The sequence below is a fragment of the Symphalangus syndactylus genome, chromosome 16 (assembly GCF_028878055.3).
Source record: "Symphalangus syndactylus isolate Jambi chromosome 16, NHGRI_mSymSyn1-v2.1_pri, whole genome shotgun sequence".
Lineage (NCBI taxonomy): Eukaryota > Metazoa > Chordata > Mammalia > Primates > Hylobatidae > Symphalangus > Symphalangus syndactylus.
The window spans coordinates 53326573-53346713 of record NC_072438.2 but is presented as its reverse complement, the minus strand read 5'-3'; the positions used below and the strand labels follow the sequence as shown (position 1 = coordinate 53346713).

Genomic DNA, 20141 nt, shown 5'->3' with positions numbered 1-20141 from the left:
TGTTCCTTCCAGTGGGTTCCTAGTCTTGCTGGCTTCAGGAGTGAAGCTGCAGACCTTCAAGGTGAGTGTTATAGCTCTTAAAGGTGGTGCAGACCCAAAAAGTGAGCAGCAGCAAGATCTTTTGCAAAGAGCAAAAGAACAAAGCTTCCACAGCGTGAAAGGAGACCCAAGCAGGTTGCCCCTGCTGGCTTGGGCAGCCTGCTTTTATTCTCTTATCTGACCCCACCAACATCCTGCTGATTGGTCCATTTTACAGAGAGCTGATTGGTGCATTTACAAACCTTGAGCTAGACACAGAGTGCTGATTGGTGCATTTACAATCCTTTAGCTAGACACAAAAGTTCTCCAAGTCCCCACTAGATTAGCTAGACACAAGCACTGATTGGTGCATTTACAAACCTTGAGCTAGACACAGAGTGCTGATTGGTGCATTTACAGTCCTTTAGCATTTACAGTCCTCTAGCTAGACATGAAAGTTCTCCAAGTTGCCACCAGATTAGCTAGATACAGAGTGCTGATTGGTGCATTCACAAACCCTGAGCTAGACACAGAGTGCTGATTGGTGCATATACAATCCTCCAGCTAGACATAAAAGTTCTCTAAATCCCCACCCAACTCAGAAGCCCAGCCAACTTTGCCTAGTGGATCCCGCACAGGGGCCGTGGGCAGAGCTGCCTGCCAGTCCGCGCCAGCGCTGGCACTCCTCAGCCCTTGGGTGGTCAGTGGGATCGGGCACTGCGGAGCAAGGGGCGGCGCCCATCGGGGAGGCTCGGGCTGCACAGGAACCCACGGGGCGGGGTGGGGGGTGCTTGAGCATGGCGGGCTGCAGGTCCTGAGCCCTGCCACATGGGGAGGTGGCTGAGGCCCAGCGAGAATTCAACTGAGGCACGGGTGGGCCGGTAATGCTGAGGGACCGGGCGCATCCTCCGCAGCTGCTGGCCCAGGTGCTAAGCCCCTCACTGCTTGGGGCCAGTGGCACCAGCCGGTCGCTCCAAGTGCAGGGCCCGCTGAGCCCACGCCCACCCGGAGCTCATGCTGGCCCCTGGGCACATGGGCTCAGTCCCTGTTCCCACCAGTGTCTCTCCTTCCACACCTCTTGGCAAGCAGAGGGAGCCTGAGAGGGGCTCCCACAGTGCAGGGCTCCACACTGCAGGGCTCCTCAAGCGTGGCCAGAGTGGACACCGAGGCCAATGAGACATGGAGAGCGAGCCAGGGCTGCTAGCACATTGTCACCTCTCAGTATGTGTAGGAAAGGATTGAAAAGGTTTGAAAACCAAACCTTGAGAAGGGCAGAAACCAGGGAGGCTTTGCTTATGTCTGAGGAAGGTGTGTCAGATGACTCAATTCTAACTAATCTTGGTTTCTGAATGTGTGTGTTCATGTTAACCATGACTAAAATTTATGGAGGAGAGAATCCGTTTGACTTAGTTTGGGTCGTGTGCTCACGTTTGTGATCAAAGTGGGAAGGGGTCTATTATCCGAATAGCAGTATATCAGTATATTAAATGGTAAGCAGTCCAGGGCAGAACTGTAGTAGCTACATTTTTGCTTTCTCAGTGTGTTGCCTTTGTGCCCCCTTTCTCCTCTACTGCCCACCTTCTAATAGTAAGTCTACTAGCTGTATGTTGGTACATACGATCAAAGCTGTTGGTAATCATATCTGCCTGCTCTTAGGGTTACTTTTCTAATGTAAAAATAACAGATACCCTATATTTGCCATATTGAAATCCATTACCAGCTGTAGACACCTCTGCAGAGATAATTATAATGAAACATATTTTCATATTTTTGATAAATGTTAATGGTTTCTGAAGTGCAGTAAAGTAAGACATTGACTTATGAAAATGACATCGTTTTGTGAAGTAATGCAGTGTTGTAATATTCATTAATTTTATGGAGATGATGAGTATGGACCAAGGCCAAATGTTACTGATGGTATAATTTGTAAACAAAGGTTTCACAGTTGTTCAGATAGATTAAAAATGGGAGCCAAAGTTAGTCTTTTTATGGAGCACAGAAGGAAGCATGCTGAAGACAAGTAAAAAAGCCATAGCAATTAGTGTTGCATTTATGTTTCAAGTATATGTAATCACATATCCAATCATTTAAGTCCTTAGGGAACCAAATGTCTGCAAGGCAGCGATCTTATACCTTTATCATTCTATCTGTCCTCTAGTTAGGGATCTGATAGCAGTGGTTTAGACTTTTTTTTTTTTCTTTTTGAGACGTAGTCTCGCTCTGTCACCCAGGCTGGAGTGCAGTGGCATGATCTGGCTCACCGCAAGCTCCGCCTCCTGGGTTCACGCCATTCTCCTGCCTCAGCCTCCCAAGTAGCTGGGACTACAGGCACCCACCACCACGCCGAGCTAATTTTTTGTATTTTTTTCTTTTTTTTTTTTTTTAGTAGAGACGGAGTTTCACCGTGTTAGCCAGGATGGTCTCGATTCCTGACCTTGTGATCCACCTGCCTGGGCCTCCCAAAGTGCTGGGATTACAGGCATGAGCCACCACGCCCAGCCAGCAGTGGTTTAGACTTTGAGCAAGAGCTTTACCTTTAGTCATAGCTGAGTTTGATTACTGGATCTACCATATTCTAACCATGTAACCCTGGATTAGTCATTGAATCTAATCAAGATTATTAAATTCTTTTTAAAAAATATTTTTAATACACTTTATTTTTATTATGTTTGTTATACAACAAAGTTTGAAATGCATATCCATAGTGAGATTATTACCACAGTCACACAAATTAACATGTCGACGGTCTCACATAGTTATCTAAAATCTACTTTTAACACATTTTTACTATACCATATAATATTGTTCACTATAGTGAATTATTTATTAGAATAATGTATTTCACATAATTATTAATAAAACTTTGTACCATTTGACCTCCATTTTCCCATTTACTTCCCCCCACTCCATCCCTGGCAACCACCACTCTACTTACTACTTCCTTGTATTCAAGTTTTTTTTTAAATTTTTTTATTTGGTTTAGTTTTTTTTTTTTTTTTTTTTTTTTTTTTAGATTTCACTGTTAGAATGACAGTTATCAAAAAGACAAGAGATAGCGAGTGTTGATGATGGTGTGGAGAAAAGGAAGCCCTTGTGCATGGTTGGTGGGAATGTAGATTGGTGCAGCCATTGTAGAAAACAATATGGAGGTTCTGAAAGAATTCAAAAATAGAACTACCATATAACCCAGCAATCTCTCTTCTGGGTCTATACCCAAAGGAAATGAAACCACCATTTTGAAAAGATATTAAATATCTGCACCTCCTTGTTCATCACAGCATTATTCACAGTAGCCAAGGTATGGAAACAATCTATTTCCATCAATGGATGAATGGATAAAATGTAAGACATATATATATGTGACATATATATATATGTCATATATATGATATATATGACATATATATATATACACACACAACAGAATATTATTCAACCTTAGAAAAAGGAAATCCTCCAATTTGTGACAACATGACTGATCCTAAAGAACAGTTTGCTAAGTCAAATAAGCCAGACACAGAAGGAAAAATACTGTATGATCTCACTTATATGTGCAAGCCTATTAGATTCTCAATGTGTGATTTGGAAATAGCATTGCCTCTTTGGGTTGCCTGAGAATTAAATGTAATAATGTAAGTAAATTTTGAATCACAGTCTTCAGCATTTAATATTTAAATGAATTGTAGCTATAACATTGGTTATTCATTAAACACTTGTTGGATTGTCAGGTCAATTACTTATGAGGACTTCTTAGTTAAAGCCACACTCTTTGTCAAAAGAATTATATCAATGAATGTAAAAATTTTCAGAATCTACATTGCAAGAATAACAACTAATATTTGTTTTATATTGTATTTTTAGATCCATACACTTATGAAAACTCAGTGTATTATTGAATCAGAGCACATGTTTGCCACGTAAAATATTATTATTTTTAAAGGAGTCCAACAATTTAATAAACTAGGCAGATGAACTATTCAATTACTACAGTGAAAATTTAGTTTCACTGATCATTCTACTCACTGAAGTAACAGATGCTAAAAATACTAGCAAATATTTTAATACTGATGGAGCTAATTGATATATCAAATTATTCAGTGGATCATCAGCTGATGTGATTATACATGCAAGACATAAGCTATATTTAAAAATGTCTGCTGATTCTATATGCTTCATCTCACACATTAGCATCAAATGCACATTTTTTAATTTGAATGTGACAGTGGGAAGCTGTTTAAGTAGGTCACTCATAATTGAATTTGATATACAGTGTTTATTTTTCTTGTTCTACTAGTCAGTGAACATCTTGGTTGACTGGTCATAAAAAATAAAGAAACTGAAAATCTGCATGCATTTACCTAGAAATGCAGTGTTACCATAAGAAAATAGCAATAACATAGAGAGTTCAGATGCTAACCTGGTTTGCTGACTACATGTTATTGTCATTGTTACTGTATATTGAAAAAGGAAAATTAATGAGTACAGGAGACACTTGTGTAATATGAACTAGGTTAACTACCTTTGGGAGAATTATCAACAGAAATTATAGTGATAGGAAAAGTTTTAGCCTTGTTCATGGATACTCCTGAGACAGAATCTTGAAATTTTCAAAGTTCCTATCACAGAATTTGATTTTCAAATCACACATCCCACACTCTTTCCTCCCCACCTTCAGACTCATGCCAGTTAAGAAAAATGCCCTTTGTCTTTGTGAAGATAAGGATCACTTCATTTTGAACCAATGGTGGTGTCAAAACGAGTTGGTAGTGATAATAATAGATCACATTTATTAAATATTTACTATATGCCAGACACCATGTCAGTACAATTAAAAGAGAGAGAGAAAAAAAAGATGGAAATCCATGCCTTCACGGAGCTTATATTTTACTGGGAGAAGATAGATATATCGTGTCATTTGGTCCATCTGTTTATGAAGTAAGCACCAGTGTTATCTCCATCTATTTTTGAGGAAATTGAAGCATGAAGAAGGTTAGTATTTGCCTTATGTCACATGGCTAGTTAAGGACTGAACCAGCTGCAGTGTCCAGCTATTCCATGATAATTCTATTTTTCCTCGTCTTTTGCTTCTTATTTTGACAATCTATGCATTTCTTAGACTGAAGCTATCTACTTGCTGCCAGCCTTCATAACTACATTCCTTCCCTTCTTTCTTATAATACAGATGAACTGAGTACCTTTCTGAGGCAAGCTCCCCCATTTATACCCAAGATTCCCTTGTCCTTGTTTAGTCAAAGGACTTATCCAAACAGTTCCTCCTTTTCTTTTTCTACATTGGTGTTTCCTCTGTCTCCACTGGATAATTCTACATCAGAGGACATACATGCTATTGTTTTTCCATTCTTTAACACTCACTCTCTCCTCACCGCCACTGCCGTCATCTCCCTGTCTCTCTCTCTCTCTCTCACTCCACTTTCCCCTATAGCTACTGGCTCACTTATCTGCTCTTTGATAAAACAAAACTCTTCATGAGTTATCCATACTAACTGTATTCAATCGCTCTTCCCTTTATTTCTTGACAGCATTTCATTCAGGGCTTTTATTTCATGGAATTTTTTTGGTCTGGTTTCAAGGTCCAGATTCTGTTTTCAGAATTAGAAAATACATTTTAAAGACCATTGAGTATCCTTACTTTCATATATGATAAGCCTTATGTCCATGGCATGAGCTTACTAACACACATATATATTACATTTCCTCTGGATAATGCATTAGTTTAATCTGCATCTTTAGCATGTTTATATTTAGTATGCATCCAATGGAAGGGCGTAAATGGTAAGAAGAAATTAAGATGTTGACAGAACCATCTTACTGCCAACTGTGGCAAATTAGATGTTTTGCCACATAGGTAAAAAGAAGGAGGACAGCCTATACCATTTAACTTTAAACTAGCTGGTGTCTGGTGATCAAGAAAAGCCCTGAATCTCTGGGATAGAACTCTTGGAGATCCTATCTTGCATTTGTAAGTTCTATGAGGTTCATGATCTTTACTAATCTCTTCCTGGGTATGTGGAGAAGCCCAAAGGTTTATCTTATTGCTCCATCTGTAGCTGCTGAAATAAAACGGCTAAAGAAAGGAGACAGAAAGCCAAGAGGGATTATTAATTACTCTTTTGTCTTTCTTCTTTGCAACCAACCAGTCACCAAACCCAGGAGAGACTGATATTTTTTGATCTTCTCCCCTTCTTTGAATTCCCATTGCCAGTACTTTACACGCTTAATCATATCCCACTGAGTTTATTACAGCAGTGCTTATCTTGCTCAGAGACACATGGCTCAGAGACTTTTCTTTCTAACACACACACACACACACACACACACACACACACACACTCTGAAACTACTCTGCAGCTTAAAAGTTTGTAGTGACCGCTTATGGCCATTAGGATATAGTCCAGACATTGTAACAGGAAATGGTTAAAAACAAAGTTCAAAAAGTTATATTTTTGCCATCATTGTTATTTTGCTGTTTGGGAATACTGTATGCATATTCCTTTAAAAGAAATTTTTTTAGGGCAGACCCCCACTTTCCCCATATCTTAGGCATGGACTTTGTCTGTCTGCTAGATAATCCTCCACTGCCCCATACTCATAGGAGCAATGATACATGCATTTCAACCTGCCTATAATTGTCTGCTGTCAGAAAGTATGTCTTATTTACTGGTTTATCTTCAGGGCACAGGAGCATTCCTAATACACAATAAATACATCTTTAGATAAATATTCTTCAATTTAAATAAACATTCCATCTTTTCTCAAATTGCCAAGTATTGGCATCTCATATTTTTATAGAAACTTGGGAATAACGTTGGGGACTGTCTTACCAGTATTTGCATTTGTCTTCTGGCATCAGGCGTCTCTGAACACCTCAGATAACAGCGATCTCACTACCTCATAAGAAAGTCTGTTTCTTTATATGATACCATAAACTTTATTATTTATAATCCTCTTTTTGTGTTTAACCAAAATTTACTTATAAATTCCTATTCTAATTTGTAATACTTTAGCCCCGTTGAACCCCATCTACTCTTCTTGTAGACATCATACATAATGGAAGATTTTGACTCTCCATGTATCTTGCTGCTGTAATAGGTTTTATGTTGTGGAGAAAAAGACATTATTCAGAAGCTTCTTTTTATAATATCCATACATAATGGAGGGGGATATTCATTGCGGTATGACCCAATTAGACAAAAGCATTTAAACAGCTTATTCATCACTAAATAGTAAAAGATTCTGCTAATGGAAGTAGTGCACAGTAATGTGTCATATACTTCAGGAAAATGTAAAAGTCTAAAAACTGAGCATTCTGTTTTCCATGATGAAAGATTTAGTCATCCTAAAATACAGTGACTTTTTGCAATTTTGTTACAACAGCAAACTGAATAGAGATTATTCTGTTAACAACATATGACCATAACACTAAAATTTGGCTCCAGAAAACCTGATACTCTGGTTTGCAAAATACTGCCTTATAATATATGCTTTTCGTAACATATTGGAAGTCATATTTGTTATGTTTCATAAAGAATATAAATAATTTCTGTTTTCTTAGTCATTATCTTAAAGAATCTGACTGGCAAACCATATGTACTTGTAATTTATGTTTAAGTATCAAGCAGTATCACTTACGATGTCTAGAATTGAGGTAATTATGTAGTTAAGGTCTCATGTGACCACAGAAAATCCACAGAAACCTAATTTTATTTCACAGATATGGAAACATCAACTATTTGAAAATTAAATAACATATCTTTGTTTATATATTAAAGTAAGTATAAGCTGTGTTCTTATTCAGTGCCTTATTTTTTGAGTGAATAACTTGCTTTCAAATTGTATAGTGAAAATGTAAATCACATTTAGTCAAATCTCTGATACATTTAAATTGTTTGCCTTTTGGATTCCAGATCAGCCCTAGGATCAATTATTCCTTCATTCCAAGAGTGCTTATTATCAGCTACCATATTAACCCACCAGTGATAAGACTTGAGGATATAAGAGGTCCAGATAAAAATGGATAGAGATATGAGAGAAAAGTAGGTATCAGAGAAAAACAATAAATAATTTTATTTATTATTAAAACTCTGTATTAGTAAACTCTGTATAGCCATCAGTACCAACAAATGGCACTTTAGACATGGAAAATAGGGGGAATAGACAACAGTCCACCAATGATATAGAGATAAGACAGACATCACTTTCCCTTTAAAGTCACGTCCCTTACATTGATGCCAATATAGTAGGACTATCCACAAAATATTTAGAATGGAAATCTTCTGACATGAAAAATTAATAAAACTAAAGCACTGGAGCAGAATATAGTCAGACAGAGAGTTAGTATAATTTGTCTGAATTTGAAGACGAGGTCAGGTAAATTTTAAATTCAACACAATGATTGAAAGTAGCCGTTGATAGAAGAACCAGACCCTAAGATAATGGGTTATAAATGTGTTGCTAACCAAGCCAAGAAGGGAATTTAGTTTTTTGTTTGTTTGTTTTAAGATAAACACTTGCAAACTTGGGGGCACTTTCCAGAAAGGGAATAACAGAATAACAGCTATTTGAGTTATTGAAAAATATCGAAAGCGTGAACATCTTGACTGAAACGGAATCACAGAAAGCATAATTTAACTAATTCTGTTGGATCTGACTGTCTAGCAGGAGATTGTTAATGAGCCGTCCATGGATTCTGGAAAATCAGAGTCAGAGAGGAAATATTCAGGTCAGCCTAAAGAGAATGATGGAAGAAGGGAATTAGGACGGCACATGTTTCCAGTTACTGTGGAAGTACAGCTTTCTCTGAATCATGAAATTCAGTTTAGTCATTGTTTGGCTAAAACATACCTCTAGATAAAAGCCTCAAAGTGGCAGTCTATAGACTAAAGATAGCCCCCAGGTCTCGCTTGCCCTACACTGTATTTTAGAAATTAAGTCTATTAAAAATGAACATATTTTAAATTAGAAATCTAGATGCTCAGCTTCTTTCTGAAAGATTAGATCCAGAAGCCCAGCTCAAATTCCAGCAAGGCAACAGTCAAGTTGCACATGATTTTGCTACTTCACCGTGGTTTTTAATATAGCTTATTTCTCCCCAACATTGAAGCTTTAGTGTCAGTTCTTATTTTTTATCATGCTTATACTATGCATTTTCCTTATGTATTAGTCCATTCTCCCACTGCTATAAAGAACTGCCCGAGACTGGGTAATTTATAAAGGAAAGTAGTTTAATTGACTCACAGTTCAGCATGACTGGGGAGGCCTCAGAAAACTTACAGTCATGCAGAAGGGGAAGCAAACATGTCTTCTTCACATGGCAGCAGGAAGGAGAATCGCTGTGCAAAGGGGGAAAAGCCCCTTATAGAACCATCAGATCTTGTGAGAACTCATTCACTAACAGCAGCATGGGGGTAACTGCGCCCATGATACAGTTACCTCCCATCAGGTCCCTCCCATGACATGTGGGGATTATGGGAACTACAATTCAAGATGAGATTTGGGTGGGGACACAGCCAAACGATACTACCTTATAACAGTAGAAAATTATTTTTCTATTTTCTTGTTTCTATCTGGAATAGAACATAAAATCAGTTAAAAGACATCATATTTCATGTGTTGCAAAAGAACAGAAAATATGTGTAATTTAATTGAAGTGTAAAAATTTTCTACCTAATTTTATGAAAATCCTCAGCCAATTTACTACTTTTCCATTATTTTTCTGGTTTCCACGGACATTTAATTATGTGTCTTATGTTCTAGAGTCAACAATCAAAAAAACATTTTTAAGTCTTATTTAAAGCCCACCAAACAAACTCCATTGGTAATTTGGTTTCCTACTGTCTACTTAAAGGAAATAGTGACCTTTACTACTGGACTAAGTAAGCACTAGCAGTAAATCATCCTGTTGTTTAAAACTGTAAGTTTGCACAGTATGCTTGGATCATCTGAAACCAGAACAATCCTGCGTAAGTTGAAAGAAAATAAATTTCTGTGAAGATGAGAATCAGGTACTAGATTGCAACCACTCTACTTAAACTCTACAGTAGCTAACTTTTCTGTTCCTTGGCAGTTCTTTCTCTCCCTTTTTTCCTCCTTCGCAGCTTTAATGAGGTATACATAAGAAATAAAAATTATACATATTTAAGATATACAATGTCATGTTTTGATTTATGTGTACATTGTGAAATAATTACCACCATCAAACTAATTAACATGTTCATGAACTCAGATACTTACCATTTTCTTTGTGTGGTGAGAACATGTAAGATCTACTCTCTTAGCAAATTTCAAGCATACCATACAGTATCATTAACTATATTCCCCATGCTGTGCATTTGATCTCTAGAACTTATTCAATCTACTGATACTTTGTGCCCTTTGACTTGCAACTCCCCATTTCCCCCACACCCCAGTGCGTGACAACACCATTATTCTCTGTTTGTACGAGTTTGATTTTTTTAGGTTCCATATATAAGTGAGATTAACCAGTATTGTATTTGTCTTTCTGTGCCTGGTTTATTGCACTTAGCATAATGTACTCCAGGTTCATCCATATTGTCATGAATGGAAGAATCTCCCTTTTTTGGCTCAATAATATTCCATTGTATGTCTGTGTCTAATCACATTTTTTAATATATTTATCTGATGATCTACACTTAGGTTGATCCCACATCTTGCATGTTGTGCATAGTGCCACAAGGAATGAGATACAGGTTGTGCATGCCAAGTCCAAAAATCCAAAGTTAAAAATACTCCAAAATTTGAAACTTTGTGAGCACCAACATGATACTCAAAGGAAATGCTCATTGGAGAATTTTGGATTTCAGATTTTCAGATTTGGAATATTCAACCCGTAAGTATATACGGCTTTAGTATTCCATATCTGAAATGCTTGGGATCAGAGGTTTGTCAAATAGAAATTTGATTTGTTGTTTTTGTTGTGGGGGGGTTGGATTTTGAAATATTTGCATTATATTTACCAGTTGAGTATCTCTAATCTGAGAATCTGAAATGCTCCAGTGAGTATTTCCTTGGAGTATGATGTTGGCACTCACAAAGTTTTGGATTTTGGAGAATTTCGAGTTTCAGATTTTCAGATTAGGGATACTCAAAACTGTAAAGCAACTATTCCAAATGAAAAAAAAAAAATCTGAAATCTGTAACACCTCTGGTCCCAAGCATTTCAAATCTGATATAGTCAACCTGTACTGATTTCATTTGCTTTAAATGTGTACCCAGAAGTGAGATTGTTGGATCATATGGTGGTTATGTTTTTACTTTTATGTAGAGTCTCCATAGTGTTTTCCATAATGGCTATACCACCTTACATGTCCACCAACCATGCCCAAGGGGACCCCTTCTCTCCACACTCACACCAACAAATATTATCTCTTGTCCTTTTGATAACAGCCATCCTCATGGGTGTAAGGTAATTTCTCATTATAGTTTTGATGTGCATTTCTCTGATAGTTAGTGATGTTGAGAATTTTTCCATACACCCGTTAGCAGTTTGCATGTCTTCTATGGATAATTGTCTTTTCAGATCCTTTTCTTGTTTTCAAATTGGGTTAATTATTTATTGCTGTTGTATTGAGTTCCTTATATATTTTGGATATTAGTGCCTTATCATGTATGGTTTGGAAATATTTTATCTCATTTCTTAAATTGTTTATACAGTTGATTTGCTTTGCAAAGCTTTTTAGTTTGATGCAATCCCATTTGTATGTTTTTGCTTTTATTGCCTGTGCTTTTGGGGTCATATAAAAAAATTACTGTCTCAATCAGTGTCAAGAAGCTTTGTCTTTATGTTTCTTTTAGTAGTTTTACAGTTTCCGGTCTTATTTTTAAGTCTTTAATCCCTTTTGAGTTGATTCTGCATATAGGGTAAGATAAAGGGCCAATTTTATGTTCTTGGATATGGAAAACAATTTTCCCAACACCAGTAAATGAAGATACAATCATTTCATCATTTTATATGATTGACACTTTTGTTGGAGATCAATTGACCATAAATGTGTGGTTTTTTTTCTGGTCTCTCTATTCTGTTCCAGTGGGTGGTCTATATATCTGTTTTTATACCAGGGCCATACTATTTTGGTTAGTAGACCTTTATGGTATATCAGAAATCAGGTAGTGTGATGCTTCCAGTCAAAATTGATTTAGGAATTCTTTTATCTTATGGTTCCATATGAATTTTAGGATTTATTTTTATTTTTATGAAAAGTGCCATTGGAATTTTGATAGAGATTGCATTGAATCTAAGATTTATTTGGGTAGTATGCACATTTTAACAATTTTAATTTCAACTCATGAACATAAGGTATTTTTTTCATTTATTTGTGTCTTCAGTATTTTTATCAATATTTCATAATTTACAATGTACAGATTTTTAACCTCCTTGGTTAAATTTATTTATAAGTATTTCATTTATTTATTTTTGATGCTATTGTCATTGGGACTGTAGTTTTGGATTCTTTTTCAAGCAGTTCCTTGTTAGTGTATAGAAACACAACTGATTTTTGCATGTTGATTTTTTATCCTGAAACTGAATTTATTTATTATTTCTAGCAGGATTTTGGTAGAATATTCAAGGACTTCTTCGTATAAGATCATGTCATCTGCAGACAGAAAATTTTAATTTTTTCCTTCTGATTTGGATGCATTTTATCACTTCCTCTTGCTCAGTTGCTCTGGTGAGGCCTTCCAGTACTGCGTAGGATGGAAACGGCAAGAGTGGGCATCCTGATCTTGTTCCTCATCTTAAAGGAAAGGCTTCAGCTTCTCATCACTGCATCACTGAGTATGATATTAGCTGTGGGCTTATTGTATATGGTCTTTATTTTTTCGAGGAACATTCTTTCTATACCTAATTTGTTTTTTTTATCGTGACAAGTTGGTGAAATTTGTCAAAATTTTTTTCTGCATTTAAGATCATTGTATACTTTTAAAATAGTCAGTTTTTTTTTTTTTTTTTTTTCTTAAGACAGAGTCTCACTCTATCACCCATGCTGGAGTGTAGTGCGTGATCTTGACTCACTGCAATTGCTGCCTCCCAGGCTCAGGTGATTCTCCTGCCAGTCTTCTGAGTAGCTGGCATTACAGGCACATGCCAACACACCTGGCTAATTTTTTTTGTACTTTTAGTAGAAACGGGGTTTCACCATATTGGCCAGGCTGGTCCCAAACTCCTGACCTCAAGTGATCCACCTGCCTGTGATTACAGGCGTGAGCCACCGTGCCCGGCCAAAGTCATCACTCTTAATGTGATATATCATATTATTGCTTTGCATACATTGAACCATTGTTGCATTTCAGGGGTAAGTCCTTATTAACCTTTTATTGTTCTTTTTAATTTGTTTTGCTAGTATTTTGATGAAGATATTTGCATCTATGTTCATCAAGAATATGGTCCTATAATTATTTTTCTTGTAGTGTCCTTGTCTGGCTTTGGTATCAGGGTAATGTTACATCATAAAATGAGTTTGGAAGTGTTCCTTCCTCTTCAGCTTTTGGGAAGAGTTTGAGAAGGATCAACATATATTCTTTTTTTTTTAATTTTATTATTATTATACTTTAAGTTATTCTTATTTAAATGTTTGTTAAAATTTACCAGTAAAGTGATCAGATCCTAGGCTTTTCTTTATTGGGAGGGTTATTGGGAGGGTCCATTCAGATTTTCTGTTTCTTCATAATTCAGTATTGATACCATGTATATTTCTAGGAATTTTTTTCATTTCTTCTATGTTATCCAGATTGTTGTGTAGTTAGTTATAGTTGTCTCTTATGATCCTTTGTATTTTTGTGGTATTAGTTGCAACATCTTTTCTTTCATTTGTAATTTTGAGTCTCTTTTTAGTGGGTATAGCTAAAAGTTTGACCATTTAGTTTATCTTTTCAGAAAACTAATTTTAGTTTCATTGATCTTTACTGTTGTCTAGTGTATTTTTTTCATTCTTTCATCTTTATTATTTCATTCATTCTGTTAACTAGCAGCTTAGTTTATTCTTGTTCTGGTTCCTTGATCATTAAAGTTAGATTGTTTATTTGAGATGTTTCTTTTTCTTAATGTAGGCACTTATTGATACAGACAGGAGGCAGAGAAATACTAGGTAGAAAAGAGTGAGGTCCCAGGTTAGGGTTCCACCCTCAAGCATAGACCCGTGGCCCTAAATGAGAACTTCACATCTCCATTTTCCCACCAGAATTTTGCCTTTTGGCCTGCCATGCCCCTGTCCTGTTCCCATAAAAACCCCAAACTCCACTGGCAAAGGAGCAGAGTAGCACGGCAGAGGAGGGAAGAGAGAAGCATCTAAATGTCAAGAGGAGAAGAAGCAGCTAGATATTGGAAACTATGGTTGGAGTGGAGTTTGCCTGGGGATGGCTGAACTCCAGGGGAAGACTGCTTTCCTATTCCATTTCCTTTCCAGCTCCCCATCCTGCTTAGAGCCACTTCCATCACTCAGTAAAATCTCTGCATTCACCATCCTTCAAGTCCATGTGACCACATTCCTCTTGGATACCAGACAAGGACCCAGATGCGGGTGCACTAGGCTGTCACAGTGACTCTCCAGTGAGCTGTTTAACACTTACGCAATCCATGAACAGCAACGTTAAAGACCATACTGTAGTACGCGCCATTTGGGGCTCCAGAGGTTGTGGGCAACCCCTGATGCTGCTGGGACCTGTACAGGGTTCGTTCCCGCCAGTGCCCAAAGGCACTCGCCCCAGCCCTTGCACATGCTCACCTGTGTGCTCCCCTTCCCATAAGGGATTTGAGCACTGCAGACTAAGTGAGCCACACCTTCAAGGGTCAAGGGAACTATCCCATCTCATTATCACTATAAACTCTTAGTTTAGAACTGATTTTAGTGAGTATCAGAAGTTTTGGTATGTTGTTTTTTTAGTCTCCATTGTTTAAAAATATTTTGTGATTTCCTTTTTGATTATTCTTTGAGGAGTGTGTTTTATTTTCACATACCTGTGAAATTTCCAGTTTTTCTCCTGTTAGTGATTTCTAATTTTATACCATTGTGATAGGAAGATATATTTTATATGATTTTAGTCTTTTTAAATTTGTTGAGACTTTTTTTGTAGCCTAATAATATCTAACCTGGAGAATGTTTTGTGTGCTTTGGAAAAAATGTATATTCTGCTCTTGGATAGAATGTTCTGTATATGTCTGTTAAGTTTATATGGTCTACAGTACTGTTCAAATACCATATTTCTTTATTGATGTTTTATGTTTGGATGATCCATTGTTGAAAGTGGGGTACTGAAGTTCCTTACTGTTATTGTATTGTCTATTTTCCCTTCAGTTGTGTTAATTTTTGCTTTATATACTTAGGTAATCTGACTTAGAGTGCATAAATATTTACAATTGTTAATTCTCCTGATGAATTGACCACTTTATCATTATATAGTAACATTCTTTGTCTTCTATGACAATTTTTGACTCAAATTGTCTCTTGTCTGATACAGCTGTAGGTACCCCTACTTTGTTTTATTTGCCACTTGCGTGGAATATCTTTTTGCATCTCTTCACTTTCAGCCTTCATGTGCCTTGAAAGCTAAACTCAGTCTCTGTAGGCAGCACAGAGTTGGATCTGTTTTTAAATCCATTCAGTCACTCCACACCTTTTGATTGGAGTATTTAATCTATTTACAGTTAAAGCCGTTATTGATGGGTAAGGACATTTGTTGTCATTTTGTTAATTTTTTTCTGATGGTTTTGTGTTTCCTTTGTGTTTTTCTTCCTCTCTTGCTTTATTCCTGTACAATGTGATAATTTTTTTGTGGTAGTGTGCTTTGATTCTTTTCTCTTTATGTTTGGTGTATCTATTACAGAGATTTACTTTGTGGTTACTATGGAGCTTACATAAAATATTTTATAATTGTAACAGTCAGTTTAATGCAGATAACATTTAACTTCAACCATATGCAAAAATTCTACACTTCCCTTCCCCTGAGTTGTTTTTTTTTTTTTTTTTTTTTGAGACGGAGTCTCTCTTTGTCGCCCAGGCTGGAGTGCAGTGGCACAGTCTCAGCTCACTACAACTTCCTCCTCCTGGGTTCAAGCAATTCTCCTGCCTCAGCCTCCCGAGTAGCCGGGATTACAGGGATGTGCCACCACGTCTGGCTAATTTTTTTTTATTTTTAGTAGAGATGGAATTTCACCATGTTGGCCAGGCTGGTCTCAAACTCCTGAGCTCAAGTGATCCACCCACCTTGGCTTCCCAAAGTGCTGGGATTATAGGCATGAGCCACCGTGCCCATCTGCTTCCCTGACATTTTATGATGAAGTGTGACAAAAAAGATGTCACACTGTACACCTTTTGATATTGTGGATTTGTTAACAAATTATTATAGGTATAGATGTTTTTAGTACTTTTGTTTTTTAACTTTTATACAGATTTAAATGTTTTACACACCACCATTACAATAAAAGAATATTCTGAATTTTACTATATTCCTACACCTTATTGGGGTGTTTTATGTTTCTTTGTGTGTTTTCATACTATTAATTAACATCCTTTTGTTTCCATTTTAAGTACTTCCTTTAGCATTTCTAGTAAAACAGGACTAATGTTGATGAACTCTGTCATCCTTTGTGTTGGAAACAGGGTCTGGCTGAGTGCTTGTGTCTGTAGGTTTATGACTGGGGCCTGTGTCCACTGAGTGCACCTGGACTGGAGTTTGCATCCACATGGGCAGGCTTGGCACCTGGATCCACGGAGACCATCCCAGTGCTGGAGTGGGCCTGAAGACTAGATCCCTGGAGGCTAGCCTGGAACCTATGGCTGTGGGAGTCAGCCTGGCACTGGGATAGGCCTGGAGCCTTGATCTGCAGGGACACACCTGGGGCCATATGGGCTGGCCTGATGCTAATATGGGCCTGGAGCCTGGGTTCATGATCCTGGAGCCTGGGGACTCAGTTGTGGTTCCTGAGCTTAGCGCCCAGGGTCCAGCCTGGAGACTTGGTGTGCAGTGATGTGCCTGGGGCCACATGGGCTGGCCTGATGTTGGTGTGGGCCTGGAGTTATGGGGCCTAGCCTGGAGCCTGAGACCACAGGAGCCAGTCTGGAACCCGGGGTCATGGGAGATTGTCTGCTGTTGGGCCAGGCCTGGGGCTTCAGTTTACAGTGACTTGCCTAGAGCTGGAGAAAGCCTGGAACTTGAGTCTGGGGGACAGGCCACGTCATCAGTCTGTGGAGACTGGCTTGGATCTTCAGGTTACAGAGGCTAGCCTAGAGTCAGAGTTCAGCAGTGTTGACCTGGTGCCTGTGGCTGGTCTGGTGCTAGGATTCACTGGAATACCCGTGCTGCTAGGGTCCATGGCAAAATTGAGTACTCACTTCACTCTCCTTACCGCCTGCAATGGCTATCTCTCTCCATGCTGTACAGGCTTGAGGGAGGGATGACACAAGTTTTGTGAAACTGTTTTTCCTACTCTCTTCAGTGCGTCTTTTCTTATTCTGTGTGTCACCCAGGTGCTCTAATATCTCAGTTGAATTTCTTAGCTCTTGAGAATTTTTTTTTTCATGCATGGATGATTGTTCAAATTGATTTCTGTGAGTGGACAAGTGCTGGCAGCTTCTATTCTGCCATCTTGTTGACATCACTTCTGCTTGGCATTTCTTTAAATGAAAAAAATGCATTTTATTTGTTTTGAATTTTGTGCGTGTTAACACTTCAGAATAAGTTCAGAATAAGGATTTATCTTTTTTTCTTGTCCTGTTGTCATTTTTTAATTCTTTTCTGACTGTTTTGTAGTTCCTTTGGGTTTTTTTTCCTCTCTTGCTATATTCCTGTATGATGTGATAATTTTTTTTGTGGTAGTGTGCTTTGATTCTTTTCTCTTTATGTTTGGTGTGTCTATTACAGAGATTTACTTTGTGGTTACTATGGAGCTTATATAAAATATTTTATAATTGTAATGGTCAGTTTAATGTAGATAACATTTAACTTCAACCACATGCAAACATTCTACTTTTTTTTTTTGAGGCGAAGTCTCACTTTGCTGCCCAGGCTGGAGTTCAGTGAGCCACTGTGCCTGGCCAATGATTTATCTTTCAATAAATGTGTACATTTCAATGTGGCAGTATTTTCTTTCTTTTTTTCATTTTGGAGACTGAGTCTCACTCTGTTGCCCAGGCTGGAGTGCAGTGGCCTGATCTCGGCTCACTGCAACCTCCACCTCCCAGGCTAAAGCAGTTCTCCTGCCTCAGCCCCAAGTAGCTGGGATTACAGGCGCCCACCACCACACCCAGCTAATTTTTGTATTTTTAGTAGAGACGAGTTTTCGCCATGTTGGTCAGGCTGGTCTCGAACTCCTGACCTCAGGTGATCCACTCGCCTCAGCCTCCCAAAGTGCTGAGATTACAGGTGTGAGCCACTGTGCCTGGCCCCAGTATTTTCTTCTTATATCTCTAAATAACTGTTATTAAATGGATAGCATCTTCAAAACGAGGAACTTAAGTAATGCTCACTGCCTTAATATGTACACTCAAAGGTTGTACATAATAAGCAACTATGCTGAAGAATCCTGTAGTAGCACTTCTAGAAGAGAAATCATTTTGGAAAGGTAATCTTTCAGATCAATTTCAACCAGATATGTAGGTAGTAATCTGCTCCCTTACCTGAGTATGTTATTCATAGCCATATTTTTAATTCTAAATTCTTTCTGACTGCCCTAACATTCTACAAGAGTTTTAATTGTTTTCTTCATGTAGCTAAATTATATTCAGGCTACATGAACAAGTTCAAGTATTAGCTTAAGTAAAATCTGGAATCTGGACTGGGGAATCAATTTTTTCTAAAGTCATTAATCATTTGTCCGTTTCAATGCATGTGTGTATGTGCATGCACACACATATTTATATATACATATGTGTTTACGCGGCTTTAAGTGTGATTCTCAAATTCTGTTGTTTAGTCTTTAGTCCATTAATCAAAACCTTGTTTTTTCTATTTAAGAAATCATATATAATATATACTCTATCCTTGCCTCTTGCTGGATCTCTTCTTTTGTAAATTCATAAAGTGTATAATCCATTTGGCAGGAGTAGGGAGATAGTTATATATAAGTGTGATGAAATAAGGGCTAAATTTGGCTGAATTATAAACATGTGCATGAACTTAATAGAAATGGTCAGAAGCAGAATTGGAGGCCATGTTTTGTGCATGAAAATTTAAATGTAGTCCTCTGGAAAATGTTTCAAAGAAATGTTTAAAGACAACTCGAACAACTGGATCACCACTGGTAGGAACAGGATTCAACACTCAGGCCTGCGGTAAGACCGTGCAACATAAAGAACACACATACGCAAACATGAGAAAACAAGCAATAGCTTTCCCTCTGAGAACATGAAATTATACGCTTTATAGAAGGGGAAATTGAAACAAACAATTGTGTGTGTGTGTATATATATGTATATATAATTATAATTATATATATTTAATATACATATTACATATATGTGGTATATATTTAACATATATTACATATATATGTGGTATATATATATCACACATATATGTGATATATATATCACACATATATGTGGTATATATAGATGTATATCACATATATATGTGATATATATATGTTAAATATATATATCACATATATATGTGATATATATATTTAATATATATATCACATATATATGTGGTGTACACTACCACAAATAACCATATGAACAGTGTGATTGTGCGTATAGGATCCCAAAAATGCTAGTGTCAGCTCTGCAACTTTATTAATTATGTGACCTTGAGCAGGGTGCAAACTTCCCTTGTTCCCTTTTTTTCATATGTATATGAAGATAATAACATCTATTGTAGTCTAAACAGAAACGGCTCATAATAGATTTAACAAGAGTAGTACCAGGTGACAATGGAATATGCCAAGTAGAGAGAAGAGAATAATAATAGACATCGGTCATGGACAATACACTCAAATATCAACTTCTGCAGATTTTCTATGCTCTCTACCTCACAGTTTAGAACATTAGAAAGCAGCTTATCTAAAATTTTCATTGCATATACTGAACTATATTAATAATGGCTGCCCTCTGTTTTTCTACTTAATCATAATATATCTTGTAAATATA

At 37.3% G+C, this 20141-nt stretch overlaps 1 protein-coding gene across 14 annotated transcripts in view; it reads left to right on the top strand.

Moving 5' to 3' along the window:
* The window catches only part of COX7B2 (cytochrome c oxidase subunit 7B2), a 176990-nt gene that overhangs the window by 128994 nt on the left and 27855 nt on the right, over nucleotides 1-20141 (top strand). For 5 of the 14 annotated variants that reach the window (XM_055245725.2, XM_055245730.2, XM_055245726.2 and 2 more), the window contains one exon: nucleotides 14460-14602. The exons of the other annotated variants lie outside the window; for them this stretch is intronic. The gene's annotated coding sequence lies outside the window, so the exon portion shown is untranslated. The remainder of the gene's footprint in view (nucleotides 1-14459; nucleotides 14603-20141) is intronic. 14 annotated transcript variants of the gene reach the window in all.